At 38.1% G+C, this 14,367-nt stretch overlaps 1 protein-coding gene across 1 annotated transcript in view; it reads right to left on the bottom strand.

Moving 5' to 3' along the window:
* The window catches only part of LOC126176767 (intraflagellar transport protein 172 homolog), a 387,842-nt gene that overhangs the window by 337,885 nt on the left and 35,590 nt on the right, over positions 1–14,367 (bottom strand). The window contains exon 2 of the mRNA XM_049923936.1: positions 12,858–13,012. The gene's annotated coding sequence lies outside the window, so the exon portion shown is untranslated. The remainder of the gene's footprint in view (positions 1–12,857; positions 13,013–14,367) is intronic.

Here is a 14,367-nt window from a genome sequence, read left to right as displayed (position 1 = left end):
TTCCGAACATGTTCCACTGGAATCAGTTTGAGGCCCTTGGCAGACCAGTCCATTTCAGGAGTGTTATTGTCCACAAAGCATTGCTTCGCAGATGCTGCTTTATGACAGGGTACATTGTCATGCTGATACAAACAGTAATTGTCTCCGAACTGTTCTACTACTGCAGGCAGTGCAAAATAGTGTAAAATGTGTCCATATCCTTTTGAATTTAGTGTTTCCTTATGTACTACAAAGATAACTCACCCTAGCTGTGAAAAACACCCCCATACTGTAACCACCATATCCTCCGTATTTCACTGTTGTCACTACACATTGCGACAAGCAACGTTCTCCAGTCATTTGCCAGACCCAAGCCCTTCCATTGGATTGTCACAGGGTACAGAGTGATTAGTCACTCCAAATCCCTCATTTCCAGTCATCCACTGTCCAGTGGCACCACACACCACACGAAGCATCACTTAGTGTTGACTAAAGAAATGTGAGGTTTATGAGGAGCTGTTCGACAACTGTACCCCATTCTTGGTAACTCCCTACACACAATCACTGTGTTACCTGAACTGTTGCTTATTTCATGTTATCTTTTACAATTGCTCTCCACCCTTCTCAATGGTCCCTGTCTGTCAGCACATGAGGTCTGAATGGTCTTTGTTTAGCTGTGATTGTTCTTTTGTGTTTCTATTTCGTAATCACACTGCAAACAGTCAACTTTAGCAGCTTTAGATGGGTTGAAGTGTCACTAATGGATTTGTTACTCAGGAGTCATCAAATGACTAGTTGACATTCGAAGTCACTGAACTCCCATAGTAGACCCACCCAGCTGTCACTGATTACTGGCAATACAATTAACCCCCTCCCTCCACCTCCTCCTTTTATGTTAGCAGATCCATCTCTCATGCTATCTAGTGATCAACTCCACATTACGAAGGTGTGTCCACATACTTTTGATCAGACAGTTTATCTTTCAGCCTCATATTACTTTATACAGCCACCATAGTTTTATACGACATGATTTTCCTAAATCTCCTCAAACGCTAGGCAACACACTTCTTCAATTAGTGATGGTGTGAATCATTCTCTTTCCTTATAAAAAAATTCTAACAATAGCATTTGAGTGCCCTGAGGCTCAAATATATGATGAAAAATTTAGCAGTGAGTTTATACGTCATGTGGAATTAGCTCATTTTTCATGAGGAAACAGAATTACTCAAACTATCACCAATAAGGGAAGTATCCTGCATTATGTTTGCAAGATTCAAGTAAATTGTGTCTTACTTAAAATATGATAGCTTTATGAAGATTAGGATAATATATGGCAGTCACAACTCAGACAGATTACTGCAGTAGGGTCAGTTCATGTCAAATCAAAGATTGGAACCTCATAGTGTCAGATATTTTTTGCTGAATCATGGACCCAGCCAAAGCGGGGTGGCTGGCATGCCTCAATGACAGATGATAGGATAGCTATATAGGTGCAACCAGAACACAGGTGTATCTGCAGAGAAGCCAAACTAAGCATGAAATGAAGAGGGATAGCAGCCTTTCCAGTGTTGCTGAAGCAACAGTCTGGATTAGTGATCAGGCCTTGTAACACTAAGCAGCACGGTCTTGTTCCGATAGTACTGCTAATGGATGAAAGTCTTCACTTTTCCTGGAAACAGCCAGCTCAACTGTATGACTTAATGATAATGGTATTGTTTTAGGTCAAATATTCTGGAGGTAAAATAGTCCTCCATATGCATCTCTGGTGAGAGTTACTAAGGATGAAGTGAACTTCCAAAACAACAAAACCTGTGTCCCAAATCCACATGATTAGTCTGCAGTACACACCTGCATGTTTGGAAGAAGTTCACAGAACAACTTTCACCCAATTTCTCGACTGTTTCACTTTTAAATACTACATGGGAAAAATGAACACCTATATCTTTTCTGTGCAATCTCTGATTTCTCTTATTTTATTATGATAATCATTTCTCCCTATGTAGATGAAAGCCGACAAAAAATTTTGGCATTTGAAGGAAAAAATTATTAGTCATTGTTGCACCGATACTTCTATTCTTGTCGGGAATTTACTATAAATACCAAAACTAAGATGGACATCACTAACTCTAGGTGCCCTCTATAAAAACTGTACAAGATGAAATCAATCTCCACCTACAATATCTTCCCAGTTATTTCTATTAAGTCTAGAACATACCTTCTGTAATTGTCTGATCACACTGTAAACATTTCCATTCAGGGGCTTATGTCAATAAGAACTGTTTTTTTAATATGTTCCCAAGTCAATTACCGAAGTATAACACTCGCAGAGCTATTCAATGCATTACTCACTGAAGTCTAAGGCCTGAGGCTTTATTCCACATTTTGTGTATGTAAAGGTCATGTAGCTAGGGCCTCCCGTCAGGTAGACCATTCACCGGGTGCAAGTCTTTCGATTTTACACAACTTCGGCGACTTGCACGTCAATGGAGATGAGATGATGATGATAAGGACAACAGAGCACCCAGTCCCAGAGCAGAGAAAATCTCTGACCCATCCAGGAATCAAACCCGAGCCCTTAGGATTGACATTCTGTCACGCTGACCACTCAACTACCGGGGGCGGACTTTTGTGTATGTCACTTCCCCTTATCTATGACAATGTGTTACTGAATTGTAACCATCTATGTGTATCCATTCAGTTTCTGTTGCTTCCAAATTATGTTCCATGATGCAAAGAACAGCTATAAAGATACATTTTGATTCCTCAGTTATCTGCAGTCATATGAGAAGTGTGCCTTCTTATTTAACAAGTTTACTATATTTTTATGAAAAAATCCAAATATATTATGACTGTTATCATTTGTGTCATTCAAGCTGCCCTTTTTTCTTATAACCAATTGATGAAACTGCGTCTATAGTTATTCAGCAGCTCCATCAGTCAGAAACATTTCTCTAAACAATACCTAGTAAAAATAATGGGAAACACAGGAATTATTAAGATCTGATTACACTGGCTGGTTCTATAAATTAGTTCTGCGAGTAACCTTTTACCACAAGCACTCATACATCACGCCTTGAGTGGCACAAACCTGTAAAGGGCGACACATCAATCTTACTCTGTGTGATCACTCACTCTGTTGAGTGTCTCTGATGCTCTGCAGTTGCACATTCAACAAAATACTCTATCCAGAGCATTCCTTATCGCTCAAAGAGTGACTCAGTCTTTACAGTTGTCTGAGATGAGCATTCCCATCAATGTGTCTGATTTTAACATCATCTGCGTAGTTGTAGTTATAGTCCAAAATGTTTCCAGAATCCCTAATAATCATTAGGCTTACATGATGTTCTTTATCAAGATTTTTTCCCACAAAACCACAAATCACAGTGGCACTAGGCTTAAAAATACTAGTTACATGGTATTCGCTATATTGGATGTTACATACTAGTTCAGATGTTTCCTTCCTAAGACTACTCCCCAAGCAGATGTACCTTCTTGGTGCTTTTAACCTTCTAACTGTCTAACTTTGTCTCTCACATCAGTGTGATCCTAAACTCCTTAAGTTGTCTGCATATATCAATCCACTGTCTTCAGAGCAGTGAAGTTGTTGGATATGTCTACATTAAACATGGCAGACTTGCAGCATATCTAGAATCTCTCACTGGTCCAGCAGGTTCACCCACAGTTCATTGAACCCTCCTAATGCAGCCAACTGTAGATCTCAACTCTTCCAATTCTGCTTGTGCTAGTGCCATATCAGCTTCCAGGACTAAGATGAGCTGTTATTTCTTCATAATCATGGAGAGGTAGGTACAGCTACCACAGAGACAAAGGTAGCCCACATATACACAGAAGCTGGTTGTTCATATCTACATCTACACCCACATTCCTACTCTGCCACCAATTGTGAACTGTGTGGCAGAGGGTATGTCCCACTGTGCCAGTTATTGAGGCTTCTTCCCATTCCATTCACACATGGAGCACAGGAAGAATGATTGTTTAAATGCTTCTGTTCGTGCTGTGATTAATCTAATCTCATTCTCATGATCCCTATGGTAGTGAGATATAGAGGGTTGTAGTATATTCCTAGTGTCATCATCTGAAGCCAAACAAACCTATAACTATTTGTGCTACCCTCCTACTTTCAATATTTCTATTAGTCCTATTCGGTATGGGTCTCAAACACACTTCGACAATATTATAGGATGGGTCACCTCTCCTTTGTAAACTGACTGCATTTCCCTTACATACCACCAATAAACTCAAGTCTGCTATCTACTTTACCAACAACTTAGTCTACACAATGGTTCCATTTCATGTCCACAGGGCATAATCAGTATCACTCTAGGCAGGGGGTTTACCTTCATAGTCTCAGATGTCATTGAATTTAGCATAATTCAGGACACATATTTTTTTTTTCCTCCAGAAAAATTCCTCCCCCAAGGTACAGGCCTCCAAAGATGACACTGCGAACATCATTTTGAAGATGCGAATTTCGGAAAAATCTTTAAACTGCTGTATCTCTGTAACAGGTCTAGATATTTTGTTACCGTTTTTGTTTTATTTGAAAGACAATTTCTTTATGATTACAATGGTATCCTCCGTTTGGACATATCTATCAAAGTTCTTTTACTGTCACATTTCGAATTTATTTTTTTTAATTTACAGAAAAAAAAATTTTTTTTAATGCCAATCCAGAAAAGTTAGATTTTTTCTGTTGATTAGTACCATGTATTATGATATTCTGTGTACAGGAGAGCTTCCAGTTTTAATTGGACAGGTTTTATTATAAACAATCCTTTTTTTTAACTTTCAAGGGTAATGCATGTCTTCACTGAAGTTGTTTCTTGCTAATTTCTTTGTTACAAAGTTTATTTCTATTGTCTTTGTTGCAGTTTTTTATCACTTTCTCTGTTGCAGTTATTTCTTTTCACTTTCACTGTTGCAGATATTTCTTACACTTTGTTGTAGTATCTTGTCAGTTTCTTAGTCATGGTTGTTCATTGCTGGTTTTGGTACTGTAGTTGTTCAGTGCTAATTTGTTTACTGAAAAGGCTTCTAAGAAATATGAGACCATCCAGTGAGTTCTGTGCTTTCTTGAGGAATTTGCCAGTTGACACAGTTGCAGTGTGTTTTATGAAAAGGACTGTTTGAAATGTCTTCTGACTGGGGCCACAGGAGAGTGAAGTGTGCTATCTGCATATCCATAACAGAGCGATACACAGGGTGAAGCGAAATTTACGCACTCGGGCTTCGCATTGCTATTACTCACAAGCCAGCGATAAAAAAAGTCTGTCAAAAAATCTTGTCCAGCGACGTCATCTGGCAGATAATGGAAGTTAAGGAATGGCAATCTGGCAACACTAATAACATGTGTGGTAAGTGCCTCTGTCAACGCACTTTAGATGTACTGCATAGTTGGTGCAGTGGATAGAGTTTTTGGTTAGCACGCAGGTCGAGGATTCGATCCTGGGTTGGAGTGCATTTTTTTTTATGGCTACGGTAATTTCATTCTGACATTTCATACTGTAATATACACTGTTTCTTAGGTCACATGTATCCTAAATTTACAACATTTTGTAACACTGAACATAACAAATATGTGGTTAGACAAATAAGAAATAGACAGTGGAAACAAATGACCTGTCATAGGACAGAATAACTACAAAAACAATATCAATTTGGAGATGCTAAAGATAATAGCACAGTACAGTAATACAACATCTACTTGTCATTTATTCTACACGTAATACGAGCAGTCCGATGTCGCAAATTAGCAACCAGTAACAATAATAATGTCCATATTAATGACCGCAAGACCTTCACAACAAAATACGTCATCCTCAGAACAACAGACGCTCAAAGCGACCTCCCTGCATGTCCAAACATTGCGCAACCCACCTGATCACACAGGTCTGGACCCTTCACAGAAAAGATGTGTCCACAGTAACAAGATCGGCATGAACACGCACTACCAATTCTTCCACATTCGTCGACAGAGTAGTGTACACGCGTTCCTTCAGGTGTCCACACAGGAAGAAATCCAGGCGATTTAGGCCACACGAACATGGTGGCTATCGAACTGGACCTCCACATCCGAGCCGTTTCCCTGGAAATATTCTGTCCAAGTACTGATAGCAGTCTGCAAGATGTAGGTGTTGCTTGAAAGCATGATGATAGGGGTGCAGCCCATGCTTGTGCAGCATGTTAATGGCCGTGCATCATGGGACACACAGCTGCCTTGCTATGCTCTGTGTACTTCACTGACGTTCTTGGTGTATGACCTCCAGAATAGCTTCCTCAGTTGCTGGAGTACGGTGAGTCTGTGTCACGCAATGGTGGAAGGAGAGAACCTGATTCCCGAAGGTGCAGCTCCAGACGACGAAGCACATTTTTATCTGGATGGCGTCGATGAGGATATCTAGCAGCATATTCACTAGTGGCAACACCAGCCCAGTTATCAGATGCACCAAGGACCAAAGCATATCCACACAGTCATCATTTGAGTATGCCACACGTCTGCCACAGTGGTTTAGAGGTTTACAAGGAGAAAATTCGATACGTGTATGCATGTACAATGGAGTCTGTCACAGGCGCATTACTCCACTCGCAACTAGTCCCTGTTTGGTGGACAGCCCATACAGTATAAACACACCATCAGTCCTGCGCTCTGTTACACCTAACGCACGTTAGACAAATCAAGAAATGTGAGGTCTGTAAAAGGGGTCTTTAGAAGACCAGATCACTGTTATGGTCATCCTGTAGAAGCAGCTCAAGTTCAAATACTGTAGTCATTTTATCTGGAAGATAAAATGGACTGTTCTTGCAAGAGTGCCAACAAAAAAGACACTGTAACTGTAACAGCTGAAAGTCAAAAAGGTGTGAAAGTGAAGAGGTACATGACTCGCAGTATTAAAGAAAGTTTTCCAATTTATAAGAGCAACTATACAACTTCACATATTGGAAGATCAAAATTTTATGCACTACGACCTATGTGGATTGTTACATACCAACCTAGAGATGTCTGTTTGTGTGTGTATTGGGCGAATTTTGGACTTTGTGTGGTAACTTTGAAGAACTTACTGGAGCATGTGACATATGAGACCTTGGTTGGGTGTGTGAAGTCATTAGTAGTCTGTGATGTAAAGCAACAGACTTGTTTGCTTCAAGAGCATGGTGACTGCCCTGGAAAGGGAGGACTGCCTTTACATATGCTTGGCCTGAAAGACATAGCAGATAACTCCGCAGAAATTACATATGTGATGTGGGAGGAAAATAAACTAATTAAGAAAACTGTTGTTACCTTTGACAGTTTCATTGATGAACTTGATAAATGGTCAGTGAAAGCAGTGTGGCATTGACAGGTCACATCGACCACGTAAAGCATGATCTTTGAACTCTAACTGCTCTGACAAGCAGTGTACAGTGTACACATGTATCTTTCTTTGTGTTGAAATATATGGAAGTATAAACATTTATGGGAACAGCTTGTTGCGTATACAGTTATCCGTATTCCAGTTTCCCATAGCAGTAACACACCAGCAGTTGAAGAAATTGCAACAACAACACCTAGCAGAAGTGAAAGGGTGTGTACAGGCTGAAGAACTATGTTTAATGCTTCACTGTGATTTTGCTGAGAACTGGTCTGTAATTCTCCCACAAGAAGCACCAGGGTATCTAGGAGTAATGACCAGGTTACAAGTTTCAATAGATTTTATTCTATCTGTATGTATTTATATAATTTTATAATCTTATTAAGCAAAATAATGTTTTTGTTATAAAGATGTGTTGATACCAATGATAAAATTTTGTACATGATGTAAGTAAGTAAAATTTTATACTGTTTTGTACTTTGACAAGTCCAATATCATGGTTTAGATTAGATTAGATTAGTTTTTCGTTCCATAGATCCATGCTGAGAAGATCCTTGTGGATGTGGAACATGTCAATTTTTTTAAAGCTGAAATAACAATACTAATAGTATGAATATATACAATACATCATTTGTTTCTATTAAAAAACTCTTCAATGGAGTAGAAGGAGTTGGCCACTAGTAAGTCTTTCAGGCTCCTTTTAAACTGATCTTTATTTGTAACTAAATTTTTTGTGTTTACTGGCAAATTATTGAAGATGATTGTTCCTGAGTAGTGAACCCCTTTTTGGAACTAAAGTAAGTGCTTTTAAGTCCTTGTGCAGATCATTTTTGTTCCTGGTATTGTATGTATGAACTGAGCTGTTTGTTGAAAAAAAGAGATATATTATTTAGGACAAATTTCATTAAGGAGTAAATATACTGAGAGGCAGTAGCTAGTAAACCCAGTTCTTTGAAGAGGTTTCTACAGGACGTCCATGAATTTACTCCACAAATAATACGCTTTTGGACTCTGAAAACTTTTGTTTGACTTGAAGAGTTACCCAAAATATTATACCATATGACATTATGGAATGAAAGTAGGCAAAGTATGCAAGTTTTTTTATTTTTATGTCACCTATGTCTGCTAACACTTGAATTGCAAATACAGATTTGTTAAGGCGTTTCTGCAGTTCTGTGGTGTGCTCCTCCCAACCGAATTTATTATCAAGTTGTAATCCCAGGAATTTAAGACTGTCAACCTCTTCTATCTGCTCTTCTTCGTACTTTATGCATATGCTGGGTGGAAACCTCTTACAGGTTCTGAATTGCATATAGTGAGTCTTTTCGAAGTTTAATGTCAGTGAGTTGGTTTTAAACCATTTATTAATATCCATGAAAATATCATTAGCAGATCTTTCTAGAACTACACTCGACATACTATTTATTGCAATACTTATGTCATCTGCAAACAAAACGAACTCTGCTTCTGGCAGTGTAACTGATGAGAGATCATTAACGTATACAAGAAAAAGCAATGGCCCTAAAAAAGATGGATCCTTGTGGGACACCATATGTAATTTCTTACCATTCTGATGATGACTGATGACTTAATTTACTAGTCCCTTGCACTGACACCCTTTGGTTTTTTGTTTTTTTTTTTTTATTGTATTTTTTTGCATGGAGACACCAACTGGTGTCCTTTGCAAACATCATAGCATTTTTTTACAAGTTTAGTACAGTCATATATACATATGTGATTACATATACATGATACAAATGCACCATTGTACCTAATAAGGCACAATATTGGGTGTTACATTCCTGTTAGCGAGGTATGACTTGAACCATTTTAGAGCACTGCCCGTGACACCATAGAATTCTATTTTATTTACAAGGATGTTTTGGTTCACACAATCAAATGCCTTTGACAAATCACAGAAAATACCTGCTGCTTGTAATTTGTTATTTAATGAATTAAGTACATTTTCACTGTAGGTGTAAATAGCCTTCTCGATGTTAGAACCCTTCAGAAATCCAAACTGTGTTCTTGATAATATGTTATTTGTGGTCAGGTGGTTGAGCAGCTGCCTGTACATTACTTTTTCGGTCTGTAGTGTGATGGTATCTCTTTATCCCCTTTCTTGAATAGAGGCTTAACATCTGCATATTTTAGCCAGTCAGGAAATGTCCCAGTTCTAATTGACTGGTTACACAAGTAACTTAGAATTGTACTAAACTCACAAGAACATACCTTAATTAACTTTGTTGATATTTCATCATAACCACTAGAATGCTTTGTTTTTAAAGATTTTATTATGGAAGTTACTTCTTTTGGTGAAGTGAGTGACATATTCATGTACCTGAAGCTATTTGTAAGGGCTAGTTTCAGATATTCAAGGGCATTATTTACTGATCCTGACAGTCCCATTCTATCAGTAACGGATATAAAGTACTTGTTAAATAGATTTGTCACACTATGCCCATCAGTTACTAGTGTGTCATCTACCCTTAGTGCTATTTGCTCCTGTTCCTTTCTGGTTCTACCAGTCTCCTCTTTCACTATATCCCATATTGTTTTTATTTTGTTCCCTGACATTGCTATCTTCTTCTCGTAGTGCATTTGTTTAGAAGTCTGAATTACTTTTTTTAATATTTTACAGCATTCCTTCTATTTAGCTAAATCATCAGCATTGGAGCTATTCTTGGTCGACAAATACATTTTCCTTTTTGTCTTACAGGAAATCTTTATTCCTTGTGTAATCCATGGTTTTATTATAGACCTCTCTTTAATTTGAGTAACTTTTAAAGTAAAACAGTTTTCAAACATGGTACTGACATTGTTCATGAATGTGTTATATTTTTCATTCATGTCATGAGCACTATTAACATCTTTCCAGTTCATATCTTTGAGCAGTTTTCTAAAACACTCAATTTTTGGTTGATTGACTACTCTCCTGTACTCAGATTTAGCAGTCTTGATAATCTGCTTAGAATTTACATCTAATACAGGTGCTAAATAAATAAGTAAAAGTGTTGCAGTTATAAGTGATGACACAGGGAATGACTCAGTACATGCTTTGCTAGCAATGTGCAAAATTCTTCAACTGCAAACAGGGCAGAGAAGATCACCATTATTTTAGATGGTGCTCCTAGTCATTTTAAAAGTCGCTGCCAGCTGTTTGAATTGAGCAAGTCGCTTGTGCCAGCCGGCTGGGTACACAGTGCTACTGGTCACGGGAAGGGGCCTTGTGATGGTGCAGGAGGCATGCTGAAGCATCATGCTACAAAACATAATCTTTCCAGGCAAAATACAGCTGCAATTCAGAATGCTGAGGATTTTACGAGAGTCGTGAAATCTTACACATCCACAGCCCTCATTCTTTTGTCGAAAGAGGAAATAGAAGAATTCTGTGAGCAGAAAAAGAAGAATGGTCCAAACAAACTACTCCTGTGAAAGAAATTCAGAAGACACATTTTTGGACTCAAAGTGATGGGTGAACTCATATTGCACGCCTTGTAAAGAGCAAGAAAGAGGAAATTTCATTCGTTCAGCCAACACCTCAGAAACAGCAGGACAATATTCAGATTCACAACCTGAGAAGGGGGATGTTTGTGGCATGTGTGTATGACTGTGGCTGGTGGATTTCAGAGATTATAGACACCAGTTAGGAGTTAAACGAAATTGTAGTGAACTTTATGCTACCACATGGACCAGCTGATGGATATAGGTTTCCAGCTGAAGGACAGAGACAATGCCATCAGTGCTCACTTCTGTTCACAATGGTTTGAAGATTGTAATTCTCCAGTTCCTATTGGTTCAACAGCAAGGCATCACTCTATATCAAAGGAAGGTTGATGGGTGAACTCATATTGCACGCCTTGTAAAGAGCAAGAAAGAGGAAATTTCATTCGTTCAGCCAACACCTCAGAAACAGCAGGACAATATTCAGATTCACAACCTGAGAAGGGGGATGTTTGTGGCATGTGTGTATGACTGTGGCTGGTGGATTTCAGAGATTATAGACATCAGTTAGGAGTTAAACGAAATTGTAGTGAACTTTATGCTACCACATGGACCAGCTGATGGATATAGGTTTCCAGCTGAAGGACAGAGACAATGCCATCAGTGCTCACTTCTGTTCACAATGTTTTGAAGATTGTAATCCTCCAGTTCCTATTGGTTCAACAGGAAGGCATCACTCTATATCAAAGGAAGGTACTGAAACAGTGGAACGCAGTTTTAGTTCATTGACTGGCTAATTTCAGTACAAAACAGAGTGCGCAGGTTGTATAAATTGAAACCTTTAAGCCTTTGGACCTTTCACATACATTTTGGAACTATTTAAAATGCTTGAAACATTAGTCTCTTACCAGTACTTATCTTTCAAAACTAAAATTATGTTAAATAAGGCTAGGTTTTGATTTTATGAGCCTGTTATGTGATAATGTGGTAGTAAACAGATTTTATGTATGGCAGAAATTTCAATGGATTATAAAACATGTTCAACCTAAAAGTGGAAGCTCTCCTTCTCAGGGGATGTAAACTATGGGGTACTAATCAATAGAAAAAAATCAAAATTTTATGGATTGGGATTTTTGAAAAAAAAAAAAATTCCTTAAATTATAACAAGTTCAGAATGCTATAGTAAAAGAACTTTGACAGATAAGTCCAAACGGAGGATTTCTCTGTAATCATAAGGCAATTACCTTTCAAATAAAAAAACAACAAATATCTAGAACTGTTCCAGAGATACAGCATTTTAAAAACTTTTTTCCAGAATTCGCAACTTCAAAATGGTATGCGCAGTGTCATCTTTGGAGGGCTGTATCTCGGAGCAGATTTTTTTTTTTTTGAGAAAACAAAAAAAGAAACACGTGTTCCTTACTTAGTCCTTCATTTTGACACATGCTAAATTCAATAACATCCGAGACTATGAAGGTAAGATTTTTCCTAGCCTGCCTGAACTGATATGGACTTTGCCATACATGATGTCAATTTTTTGTACACCGTGAAACATACAATATGAAAAAAGTTTTGGCAACAGTCACACTGTCGATCATTTCTATCTATTATGCTGTGGTTTCCATAGTTATCCAATTGTGACAACATAAATATAATATAGAAACATTATTCAGTGACTGCTTTTCAACGAAAAAAAGGATGCGACTTTCTTTAATCAGATCCAACTGTCTTATCAAAGTATTTTACGAAAGAAATTAATGGAGCTCATATGTATATACAAGACACTGAATTTGCTAAATGTCATGTCACTAAATATTTTTCTGTAAGACAGGGTTCAATCTACTACTAAATTGCCAGTAGGCAATTACTTATATTAATTACGTAAATTTGTGAAAAGCTCGTAACTGCTCTTCGTTAAAAACCGGCTTGCTTACAACAATACTGTACCATTATTGCTACCCTTGGAACGACGACTACGATCATTTTTGACATTTGAGTGCTGTAAGCACACTTTCGTTAAAACTTATACAGCTGAAGACCCATTACAACTAAACTTCTAATTACCTCTTACTTCTACAGCGACTTTTCAACCTGCAAAATATCAAACTCAGCGCCGCTTGCAAATCTCAGCGACCTTTACGGTGTCATGGTTGCCAACACTCTCGTAACCGATAGTGACTTATGTTTTAGGAATAAATTAGCAGGTCTCGTTGACGACACTGTAACAAACAAAATATCTATAGTGACATTTATTGACAAAATTTCTCAGATGTTGAAAATAAAAGAACTGCTGTAAGACAATGGATTGGACTAGTGCCTTTATTGTTTAACTTTTTATTTTATTACTTGCTACTAGTAGATTAAATGGCAAAATTAACTTGATGCTAGTATTTTCTTGAAACCAGAATTTTTATCAAGCATATTTACAGCTTTCTTTAAAGACCGCTGCATGCGTAATAATCCGTCTGTGTACGCAATTCTCGTGCGTTTACACGACACACTCGTACGTGACGGTATGTAAGGCGGATGAAACATTAATGACAAAGTTCCGGGAGAAATTTAAAGAGTGCAGATGTTTGTGGAACACGTCGTGCGCGGAGTGTAGCATCATATATACGAGAAACGAAGCAGGTGTTGCATTTTAACGACACCATAATGGTTTCATGTTGAATGTAGAGAGAGTAAAAAATAAATATTTCACGAACAAAAGTACGCCGACCTTCTTATTTCAGTTTTTAGGTTTTATTTCCGTCATTCATCGATAATGAATCCGTAAACTAAGCTACTGTGTGCCTAAGGGGGTAACTTTGCATCAGTTTTAAAATAATAATCACTGCTGCCTTGCACTTATTCCAATAGTCGTCAAACTGCGTGCCGCATGCGTCCCGAATCAAGTACCGATATTCGTGCGGCCCATGATTCTCAGACGTATTTTATTATAATGTGCATCTGGCAGTTAACAGCCGGATCCAAAAATGACAAATGTCATTGAGGGTATAGTTGTCGGATACTGCTTAAATAAGAGCTTAGTCGTTATATGCCACAGTAGACTCTTGTTATATACTATCAATCCGAGCAGCAGAGCCCGAATTGGCACTCTCGAGAAACAGAAATGAAAGAACTTTATTTTTTTGACCTACACGTTCAATCAACAGGCGTGGGAAAGGTTATACATGAATGTAGGACGATCCCTGAATGTGGGACGGTCCCTCAAATATCATCATAGGTGAGATGGGAGAAAAACTGCGTTAAGTACGTACAAAATTCACGGACAAGTGTACGTTGTACAAAAGCCAAAGTATAAATATTGCCACTGCTGCTGCTGTTGCTGTGTACAGAGTTGCTGGTTAGCGCGTAATTACAACTTACACAGCCGCGATACCACCATTCGCACACAGCAGACGACAGTGTATAACAGGATTGTGGCACATCTTGATAAACTTAATATTATTAACCACAGACAGTTTGGTTTTCAAAAAGGGGTTTCCACAGAGCGTGCCATATATTCACTCACAAATGATGTCTTGGAGTCTATTAATAGTAAGAAGTCACCAGTTGGTGTCTTCTGTGATCT

This window comes from Schistocerca cancellata, chromosome 3 (genome assembly GCF_023864275.1).
Source record: "Schistocerca cancellata isolate TAMUIC-IGC-003103 chromosome 3, iqSchCanc2.1, whole genome shotgun sequence".
Classification (NCBI taxonomy): domain Eukaryota; kingdom Metazoa; phylum Arthropoda; class Insecta; order Orthoptera; family Acrididae; genus Schistocerca; species Schistocerca cancellata.
This window is presented reverse-complemented; position numbering and strand designations above follow the sequence as displayed.